Raw genomic sequence first — 11,655 nt, forward strand, 5'->3', positions numbered from 1 at the left:
CTATTGTTTCAACATGTGTGTGAATGCAGGCAATCGTCAGTTGTTCCCTAGAATTGTCTTTCCGGCTCAGACGTCACCCAGGGCATGAGCTGGTGTTTGACAAATCAAACCTTGATTGATTGTCGATCTATGTCTTTTCAACTTACTTGTGTTTGATTAGAGCCTATGCTTCTGATCCCCCGATTTGGGCGTAATTCCGTTACATTTGAGCTTTGAATTAGTCAGTTGTTTCTATAATCTGATCTTCTTGCATTCTTTCTTCTTCTGGGTGAGTACCAATACTCACACTAGAACCATTGTGGACCACCAGATCCTTTGTTGGATTTTAGCCGACAACGTCCTTCATATTCAATCACCTTGTGAGCCTTTCCTCGGATATGTAATGCCTTTGGTAAATTGTATCTTCTGCTTCTCAACCATGCTCTACTTTCGAGCTTGAGTTAATTATTCCTAAAGTTTGTGGTATATGTTCCTAAGATGCCCCGATGGGTTGAATCTATGTCTTCCCTAAATCTGCATGAACTCGAAAGCAATGCGGGTTATACTCTACTGGCTTTCCGTCAGGTGAAATTTCAACACTACAACTTCTTCGAATATGAGAAGTAAATGGAAGGTTATGCATTGATGAAGTGGGAGTCGACCTTGAACCTTTGTGTTCATGCCCATCGACCCGATGTGGAACTTATCATGGAAGCTTCTTGTTATAATAATAATCCCCTTGTGATAAGTTAATCTGGTATCTATGTTTGGTCCTTTGCAACCGTGGCTCTGACCATGATTGTTCCCCTTTGATTCCATTTCTCAGACAAGTTAAAGCACTTGTCTTTTACAGATCAATGCATCTCCTCAACCTCTATTTTGATATTCCTTCGGGTATTACCCCTGGTATCTCGAGGATATCATGCCATTGCACTACATCTTATGAACTTTTGATGAAGCACTACCTTTCCCTGTCATTATCACTTCACGGGTTCTAGGTTGTTTATCAACCGAGAACACCGATAAGTGAATCAATTCCACACTTTGATTCAATAACTCTAAGTAAATTTTGTTGCTTACGAGTTTAATAATCCTTCAAGTCATCCTAGCCTGATCGGCTATATCATTATCGTGCTAAATTTTAATTATGCTACCTGGTCCTTCTTCCCGGAACAGAAATTTCGACGACGAGCTAAGCCTACGTCGATCTTCCTCGTCATATCATTTCTCCTTGAAAAGCAAGCTTGATTTCGAGTTTGTGTCGTACCCGTGGTTCCAATAACCTTTCGCTTCATCATTCCTTTGACTTGATGTCATCGCCGATCGATTACATCTTCATGAAATCTCTCGACAAATGTGGCATGATCATCGTCAACATTCTGAGCTCTTCCAGCATATGAATCGAATTCGTGATGAGAAATACCATCCTTGACCTTCGATGATTTGGGTTATCATCGACAACATTCTTGCCTTCCCCCCAACAAAAACTTGTTCATATAAAATTTTGGAAACACATCTTTTTCACATGTCGATGGATTGCTGCTTAACCCATCGGCCACCTCCTCATCTTTTCCCTGATAAAATTGCATGAGATGTTCTAAAAATTCCCGATGTATCCTTTGTGTTCCCAAGGTCCGACCTTTACCTGATGACCATGTCAATGCTATCCCGAAGCATGACTCCAAACATCTTTAAGAACATTGTTGGCGCAATGCTAAATGTTTCTTGATCACTTATCCAAACACCATTGTATGGGTAAACCTCCTAAATTTCTTGCCCCTTTGTCTAATTGGTTTTATACTTGGAGCCCTATCATGTAAATCATGCTCTGCCTTTCCTTCTGAAAAATATACTCCTGATACTCGGGTATAAACACATTTTCCTTTCCATTGTTTTGTTTAACCTTTCTGGTAATCTATATGATATAAACAGTAATATTTCCCTGCTTATGTAAACACCTCGGTGTACAACACAGTCAGTAAGACCTTGTTACTATTGTTGTTGACATTCCGGTGGCCACCGATGGACGAGAACTTTGCCTATTGGTCCGCCTCGTCTTAGCGAGCAGGAAAATGGTTCTCTTCGTCCCTCACCCTTAGTACCAACGTGGTTTCCAACATAACTGACATGCTATCCTCTGACCTGCCTTGTTATCATGATCATGCAAAATGTTAGCGCCCTTCCTGCTTTTGACCCACATGGTGGGCCCATAACCCATAGTTCCATAGGATCGAAACCTAACTCCTGTACATCCCTATGTTCCAAAGTTGTTACTCGCGCTTGGCTTCGTATGTAACTCATGAGCGACCTACCTATTGATCTATTTTGGTATCGGACGCAATATCTATTCCCATTGCTCTGAACCCCTTTCACCCTCTGATTCAGGCAACGAACGGTTGCCTACCCGCTTGAAACTTCTTATTGCACTTTCTTACCTTGCTCTCGATGACTTTCTTGAATTTCAACTCAAGAGATGCCTCTATGCCATGTTCACTAAGATAGCCCCCACGTACCTATCTTGTGATTGAGCTCCGTCCTTCCCGAGTCTTTCCCCTTACTCCACCCCTTAAATCTCGGGACGAGATTTCTTGTAGTGGAGGAGATTTGTAACGCCTGGATAATTAAGCTACAGTAATCCCATGTTAATGGTGTCGAGTCATCATACTGTTGCTAATCTTACTTTGGTTCAAACACGAATCAAATTCAACTTCCAAAACAAGTCAAATTCTTATTCCTTCAAACGGTAAAACAAAAATGTTTGTTGGGTTGCAAATATTCACTAGCTAATTATCATGTGGCAACCAACATCATTTGGCTCTCCCTTTAAGCCCTAGAAAAATATAAGTGGCCCAGCAACATATTAATTGGCCTTTTCCATTTCTAAAAATGCTTGAACAATTCCTTTGGCTCTGATTCAACTAAATTCATTTGGTCACTCATTTGAATACAAATGAGTAGCTAATTAGATACAGAAAAGGAAAAGGAGCAACCAAAAGAGAAACAAAAGAGAAAGGCCCCTCCCCTCCCCCCGGGCACTTGGCCCAGATGGCCTGCTGGCCCAGCAGCCCAACTCCCCCCACTCATCCTGTTCCTCCCGCTACAGGAGACAACAGGGGATCGTGGAGGCCATCCATGGCGCCCCGGCCAGGTGCCGGCCATCCACGGCCTCCCCTCTCGTCTACAAGACTCCACCGCCCCTCCTCCCTCCCCGAAACCCTAGCCCCCAAATCCCCCATCTCCCTCTCCCTCTCCCTCTCCCTCTCAGATTCGCTCTGGCCCCTCTTCTCGATCTGGAGGAAATCGTCGCCGCCGTCGCCATGGGTTCGCCGCCCGCATAGCCACCGAGCACCCCGCAGCAATCCACCGCGTCCACCGACACCGCCGTCGACTCCCTTGTCATCGGCAACAGCGTGTTGGAGTTGGGAGCCCCTGCATCACCCTCGACGCCGCCCTCTTCTTCCTCGGGTCGCCGGCAAATCTCGGCGATTCCGGCAAGCCTGCAGCTACTAAGCCGTCACCGGGCCCCCTTGCGCCTCCCCAGTGAGCTCCTCCTCTGAATCCCCCTTACCCCGATCTCGTCCGTCGTCGTAGTCGCCTGTATGAGCCGGTGGCCGCCATGGCTGTAGTTCAACGTCCGCGTATGTGCTCCTGCTGTTCCTTGTGATGCTTCCGCTGCTGCCCTTGCTCTGCCTTGTTGCTTTGCTGCCTGCTGTCGCTACAGCCGGCCCGCCGGCGACCGCATCCACTTCCGCTCGCCAATGGCTACCCCCGCCGCTGCTCCCCCGGGCCGTCCACGCGCGCGCCACGCCCGCTCGGCCATGCCCGAGTGCTGCTGCTCCTGCTATTTGTGCTCGTTACTGCTGCCTGCTGCTACCCATGCCGCAACTGCTCTTCTCTACTGCTTCTCTGCTACTGCAGCTTTGCCGCTGCTGGCGCCGCCGCCGCTGCCGTGGCTGCTTGCCTGCTGCTGCGCCGCGTCTTGCTATACTGCTTTGCTGCTGTTCCTAGCCGCTACCTCTGCTGCTCCATGTTGCCTGCGCTAGCGCATGCTCGCTGCGGTCCATGCACCTCGTGTGCGTGCTGGCCATGGTCGTGTGCCTGTGTGTGCACAACCAAGTGCATGATGGCCGTGGCAACACAGCCATGGGCATAGCCGGTTGTGCCACTGCCACATGTGGCTGGCCGTTTAATTATTCTAATTAGGTATTAGTGGTAACTTTAGATGCTAATTAGAGTATGTCTTGTGGGTCCCCTTGCTAAATAAACCTTTTTAGCACTTTGGTTAAAATATCAGTCTATAACAGGTGGACTCAGTCAACACCTTGACCAGTCAACTGCTGAGTCAGCAGTCGACCAGGCCTACATGTCAGCCTCTCCATGCCACTACTGGGTACACTCTCTGTGTACCGGTAGCAATTTAACAATTTATTTTCGAATTAATAATAATTTTAGAATATTGTTTAAATCTTTGAAAAATTGTATAAAATAATCCGTAACTCGGATGGAAAAGTTTTATACATGAAAGTTGCTCAGAAAAGCAAGACTAATCCGGATACGCTCTCCATTTGCTTGTCGCATGCCTCTAGCATAGCGAACATGCAACCTTTCCCCTCTGTTTCATCTGTCCAAAAAATGCCTAACCCCGGGAAAATTTCTCGGATGTTATCCCCCTTCGCCGGTATCGTGTAGCACTGCGTTAGAGCACCCCTAGCGCTGCTTATTGCATGTCAAGCATCTGTTTGCTCTGTATTTACTATTTCTCCCCCCTTTTCTCTTCGGTAGACCCCGTGATGGCTGTCAATGCCGCTGTGATTGACTACGTCACCGACGACCCCTCCTCGTCTGAGCAACCAGGCAAGCCCCCCCCTTTGATCATCCTGATATCGCCCATTTCCTTTCTCTCATGCTTGCATTAGATTTTGCTACTGTAATTGTTTGCTCCTATTCTGATGCATAGCCTGCTTTTGTAACCTGCTTATTGTTACCTACCTGCTTATCCTAAACTGCTTAGTATAGGTTGGTTAGTGATCCATCAGTGACCCCCACCATGTCCTTTTTGCCCCTGCTTCATCATCAAAGACCCGATCAACGGGATCGAAGACCAGGTCCCGGCACCGCACATCACTTTCCCCTTAGTTGCTCGACACTACTACGTTACTATCGAGTGCCGAGGGTGAGACCTCATCAGCACTTCTGATGTTAGCCCTGTAGTGTAGCTATTCGGTCGTGGTCATCGAGGGTGATTCTGCCTTAACCACTTCTGATACGACTCTGTCGTGCAACCCCTCAAGTGTGAACCTCGAGGGTGGATCCTCTTACATTCACCTTGATGATTACATCGAGTGGAATCCATCAAGGGTGATTCCTCAGGTTTTCCCCTTGGTGTTAGACACACGGTTACTATGGTTACTATGACTTTACCCTGAACCATGTTACTAAAGACGGGTCACCCCTGAGGGGTACCCGAGCGAGCATATTTGCGAGTGATGAGGAGTCGGGTTGACCAGGAGGGTGCCCGCAAGATAATTACGAGGCGTGGCCGGGCATTCTTAGCCCTGGCCGCAAGTCCTCGAGACAGGGCGACGGGGTCACATCTTTCGTGATTCTCTGCTTGTTACCGCGCGTTCCTAATCCACTACGATTTGGATATTTGATCCGAGGGGCCTCTGGCCTGATAGCACTAACCATCATGTGGGCATAGTATGGGCATTCTGCGTTGTATACATCAGCCGAAGCTTAATAGACGTCAGCGACTGAGCGGCGTGCGCCGGGTTGGACTGCGTAAGCACCTGCCTTTTTGAAGGAGGTAGCTAGGTCTACTCACCGGCCGCGTACGCAACGTGCAAGAGTTCTCGGGGCGATGGACCATGACCCCTCGGGGCATAGGTTTAGTCCGGCGTGTTGACCTCTCTATTAAGCCTAGGTCGGGTTGCGGCGTATTGTTTGGCCGAGGCTGGGCATGACCCAGGAAAGTGTGTCCGGCCGGAGTTAATCGAGCGTGGTGGGTAAGTTGGTGCACCCCTGCAGGGAAGAAAACATATATCGATAGCCTATCCTACGACAACGCATACTCGGAGTTGTATCCCGATCGATACAACTAGAACTGGATACTTGAGGTGATAACTGGATAGTATGGATCTGGGATTGCTTTCTCGCAGGGAGTCGAGAAAAGATCTCTGGCCGAGGTTGTTAACACTATTACTACTTTACTTTATGCTACTCTTATCTCTTCTGATGCTGCAAGACGCTTGAAGATACTAGTTTTTGATAGGCTAGGCTTTTCCCCTTCTCTTCTGGCATTCTGCAGTTCAGTCCACATATACTACCCATTTCATTGACACCGATGCATATGTAGTGTAGATCCTTGCTTGCGAGTACTTTGGATGAGTACTCACGGTTGCTTTGCTCCCCCTTTCCCCCCCTTTTCCATTCTTCTCGGATGTCGCAACCAAATGGTGGAGCCCAGGATCCAGACGCCACCTTCGACGATGACTGCTACTACACTGAGGGTCCCTACGTGGAGGCCGTTGATGACCAGGAGTAGTTAGGAGGCTCCCAGGCAGGAGGCCTTGCCTTTTCGATCGATGTTGCTTTTGTGCTAGCTTTCTTAAGGCAGACTTGTCTAACCTATGTCTGTACTTAGATATTGTTGCTTCCGCTGACTCTTGTGTATTCGAGCTTATGTATTCGAGTCCTCGAGGCCCATGGCTTGTAATATAAAGCTTGTATTATTTTATTTGTGTCTAGATTTGTGTTGTGATATCTTCCCGTGAGTCCTTGATCTTGATCGTACACATTTGCGCGTTTGATTAGTGTGCGATTGAATCGAGGGCGTCACAAATGTCTTGCCTTCGGATCTGTCATAGAAGGTGTACCCAACAGTCTCCTTTGGGTATCCTATGAAGACACATTTCTCCGATTTGGGTTCGAGCTTATCAGGTTTAAGCTTTTTCACATAAGCATCGCAGCCCCAAACTTTAAGAAACGACAACTTTGGTTTCTTGCCAAACCATAGTTCATAAGGCGTCATCTCAACGGATTTATATGTTGCCCTATTTAACGTGAATGTAGCTATCTCTAAAGCATAACCCCAAAACGATAGCGGTAAATCAGTAAGAGACATCATATATCGCACCATATCCAGTAAAGTACGATTACGACGTTCGGACACACCATTACGCTGTGGTGTTCCGGGTGGCGTGAGTTGCGAAACTATTCCGCATTGCTTCAAATGAAGACCAAACTCGTAAATCAAATATTCTCCTCCACGATCAGATCATAGAAACTTTATTTTCTTGTTACAATGATTTTCCACTTCACTCTGAAATTCTTTAAACTTTTCAAATGTTTCAGACTTATGTTTCATCAAGTAGATATACCCATATCTGCTCAAATCATCTATGAAGGTGAGAAAATAACAATACCCGCGGCGAGCCTCAATATTCATCGGACCACATACATCAGTATGTATGATTTCCAACAAATCTGTTGCTCGCTCCATAGTTCCGGAGAACGGCGTTTTAGTCATCTTGCCCATGAGGCATGGTTCGCAAGTACCAAGTGAAAGGATCGAGAAGAAGTGTCTAGAGGGGGGTGAATAGACTCTAAGTAAGAAAAGTGGCACTTTTTAAATTCTTTAAGTTGAAGTGAAGTTTTAGCATAAGTTCACACATTCACAATACATATCAAGCAAGCATGACAAGAGTATATGAGCAGCGGAAAGTAAAGCATGCAAGTTGCAAGAATGTAAAGGGATGGGATTGGAGTGTGCAAACGCAATTTGGAGACGCGGAGATTTTTTATCCGTGGTTCCGATAGGTGGTGCTATCGTACATCCACGTTGATGGAGACTTCAACCCACGAAGGGTAACGGTTGCGTGAGTCCACGGAGGGCTCCACCCACGAAGGGTCCACGAAGAAGCAACCTTGTCTATCCCACCATGGCCGTCGCCCACGAAGGACTTGCCTCACTCGGATAGATCTTCACGAAGTAGGCGATCTCCTTGCCCATACAAACTCCTTGGTTCAGCTCCACAATCTTGACGGAGGCTCCCAAGTGACACCTAGCCAATCTAGGAGACACCACTCTCCAAGAGGTAACAAATGGTGTGTTGATGATGAACTCCTTGCTCTTGTGCTTCAAATGATAGTCTCCCCAACACTCAACTCTCTCTCATAGGATTGGATTTGGTGGAAAGATGATTTGAGTGGAAAGCAACTTGGGGAGGGCTAGAGATCAAGATTTATGTGGTTGGAATGGAATATCTTGACCTCAACACAAGTGTAGGTGGTTCTCTCTCAGAAAATATATGTTGGAAGTGTAGGCATGTTCTGATGGCTCTCTTCACGAAAGAAGAGTGGGTGGAGGGGTATATATAGCCTCCACACAAAATCTAACCGTTTCACACAATTTACCAAACTCGGTGGGACCGAATCATGAAACTCGGTCGGACCGATTTGGTTCATAATGTGACCGTTAGGGTTTTCGGTGGGACCGACTTGTCAACTCGGTGGGACCGATGTCATTAGGGTTAGGGCATAACTTAATCTCGGTGAGACCGATTACATAAACTCGGTTGGACTGAAACGTTACGAAAGGGTGACAGAGAGTTTGCATTGCAATCTCGGTGAGACCGATTGCATATTTCGGTGAGACCGAAAATATTGCAATAGGCAACAGAGAGTTTGCAATCCCATCTCGGTGATACCGAGATCCCTATCGGTGAGACCGAATTGATTAGGGTTTCTGGCAGTGGCTATGTCAAAAGAACTCGATGGCGCCGGATAGAAAGTTTCGGTGGGGCCGAGTTTGACTTTTGGTTTGGGACATATGTGGATGTGAGAAAGTGGTTGAGGGCTTTGGAGCATATCACTAAGCACTTTGAGCAAGCAAGCCATTAAGCAAAACCTCATCCCCTCTCAATAGTATTGGCTTTTCTATGGACTCAATGTGATCTTGGATCATTAAAATAGAAAATGTAGAGTCCTGAGCTTTGAGCTTGAGCCAATCCTTTGTCCTCAGCATCTTCAAGGGGTTCCACATCCTCTAGTCCATGCCACTCCGTTGTTGAACTTATCTGAAACATACTAGGTAGAAGCATTAGTCCAACAAGAGATATGTTGACGTTAATTACCAAAATCACCCAGGGATCACTTGTGCTTTCAACCTCCCCCTTTTTGGTAATTGATGACAACATACATCAAAGCTTTAGATAAAGATATAGGGAATAACATGTAAAGTTTTGGAAGGACATGTAACATGCATAGGCTCCCCTTACATGTATGCAATCATGTGAATATGGAACATAAGAGCATATGAGTGCATAATCATGACAGAGCAAGCAATGAGTTACATGTATCTTGGCTATATGCATCAGAGCAAATGATGTGAATATAGGAAATGTACCTTCATGCTCATGAGTCCTTCTTGCAAACAGTATGTACATCAGGAAGAGATCCTCATACACATGACTGTGATGCATATACTTACCTTGTGGTCTTGAGTTGGCTTAGGAAGGAATGAACCTGAGTAAACAAGGTTAGATAACACAGATACACCTACTAGCCAGAGCAAACAAAAGAAACCACACGAGTACCTAGACTGGGATGACATGTAGAGAGTGAGTACTGAGTACCCCAATGGATATAGACATGTCCCCAAAGGTAAAGATGTGCAATGAATTCAAGGATTTCCTTCCCTTAGATGTCTTGCTCCCCCTGAATCTAGCATGGGATACTAGGAGAAGATAGGGAACAGAAAATCAGAGCAAAGAAAAGAAACGGAGCTAAATGCAAACAATCAAATATGAACATGTATTTTCCCTCTTAAACACATGTGACTTCTCTCCTCTTGAACACCAAGCATCTGGGGTTTCTTTCTCCTTGTTGAAGAACATTCTCCCCCTGAGTATTCTCTCCCCTATAGAAATGATTAAGCTTTGATGTGATCTCTCTCTCCCCCTTTGACATCAATTTCCAAGAAGGGTTCTTCTGGATTTTTGTTACAAATGGGTTTGGTCCTTGAGTCAGAGAACAAAGCAGCAAGTCGAATGTGATGCTGGTAGAGGACAAGAATCATTGAGTGGAGCTGGAGCAAAAAGAATGTAGGAACAAGTGGCAAGCTGTGTTTCCTGCAGTGAAATCGGTGGCACCGAAAGAATTCGGTTGGACCGAAGGAAACAAACCGGTGTGACCGAGTTCATCACAGATAAAACACTTGTCACCTCAGCTCACTAGGCAAATAAAATCTCACAAGGATTTGCAAGGAATTAGCTGAAAGATTTGCAATAAGTTGGATGCTGGGAATGCAGAACAGAACAAAGAAAAGAAAATCTAGATGAAGTTTTTTTTTGATAAAGAAGAGGGAATAAATATGCAAAGGACAAAATGCAAAAACTCAAAGAAACACTAGAGAACTTCATCTAGAATTGCGCGGTGACAAAGTCACCTATGTTAGAGTATATTGACTAAGGAGTCAAGTGAGAGCACTTGATCATAAGTCATACTCATCGTTTAACCGCAAAATGGGGTTACCATTTTTCGTTTAAGCATTTGATGTATTCACATCTTGTTGAGTTGCTTTGACCCATGACTTGGAGCAAAGCTTCTCTAAGATGGAATAACATACCTTGGGTGGTGGTGTTGATCTTGATCATGTAGTTGAACTTGTGTGGGTTGCTCAAGGTTGATGTAGCTCATCAAGAGTTGGGAGCACCACTTGGAATTTGAGTTCATCTACCTACATGGGTTAGTCTTGCAAGGAAGAGCACTTGTGTATCCAAAATGACAATCATAAGACTTAATATAGAATTGCAAAGGATATGTTTGAAGGGTTTCGTGCTTCCTTGTCTTCAACCACCATTGTGTAGAGACTTGGTGATGTAGAAATTGCTCAAGATGTAAGTGGGTTGCAATCTCATAGATTTAGATTCATCCAAGTACCTACAAGGGTTAGATAGCATGCAAGGGTGCAAGTATATCCAAGACATATAAGTAGCAACATGAAAGAAATATCAAGGATTAGTCAAAGGCTCATGCCTTGCATGTATCCAAATGGAGTTCCTACTCCAAGTTTGAAGCATCAATGATGTTCAATTCACCTCTCAAACGGCAAAAGACTTTCTCATCAAGAGGTTTGGTGAATATATCTGCCAATTGCTTGTCGGTGCGAACATGCTTAAGATCAATGTCCCCTTTGGCAACGTGATCTCGAATGAAATGATGACGAACTTCAATATGCTTAGTTCAAGAATGTTGCACGGGATTGTGGGAAATTTTGATAGAACTTTCATTGTCACAAAGCAATGGAACATGTTTCACATATATTCCATAATCCTTGAGAGTTTGGGTCATCCAAAGTAACTGAGCACAACATGAACCAGCGGCAATGTATTCCGCTTCGGCGGTGGATAAGGATACTGAGTTTTGTTTCTTGGAGGACCAAGACACAAGAGATCTACCAAGAAATTGACATGTACTCGAAGTGGACTTTCTATCAACCTTGTCTCCGGCATAGTTCGAATTGGAGTAACCAACAAGATCGAAAGAAGACCTCTTAGGATACCAAATGCCAAAATTTGATGTGTGTATTAAGTATCTCACTATCCTTTTCACGGCCTTAAGATGACATTCTTTAGGGGCCGCTTGATATCGTGCACACATGCACACACTTAGGAT

The 11,655-nt window shown here is 45.4% G+C and overlaps 1 long non-coding RNA gene across 2 annotated transcripts; it reads left to right on the forward strand.

Annotated features, from left to right (window-relative positions):
• Positions 1-3,015: 3,015 nt before the first annotated feature.
• On the forward strand, positions 3,016-6,741 carry LOC141028117 (uncharacterized). 2 transcript variants are annotated; one of them, XR_012190397.1, is made up of 3 exons: positions 3,016-3,519; positions 4,762-4,833; positions 6,446-6,741. It is a non-coding gene; the product is annotated as an uncharacterized lncRNA (long non-coding RNA). The 2 variants fall into 2 exon arrangements; XR_012190396.1 differs by lacking the exon at positions 4,762-4,833.
• The last annotated feature ends 4,914 nt before the right edge of the window (positions 6,742-11,655 follow it).

Source organism: Aegilops tauschii, chromosome 7 (assembly GCF_002575655.3).
Source record: "Aegilops tauschii subsp. strangulata cultivar AL8/78 chromosome 7, Aet v6.0, whole genome shotgun sequence".
Taxonomy (NCBI): domain Eukaryota; kingdom Viridiplantae; phylum Streptophyta; class Magnoliopsida; order Poales; family Poaceae; genus Aegilops; species Aegilops tauschii.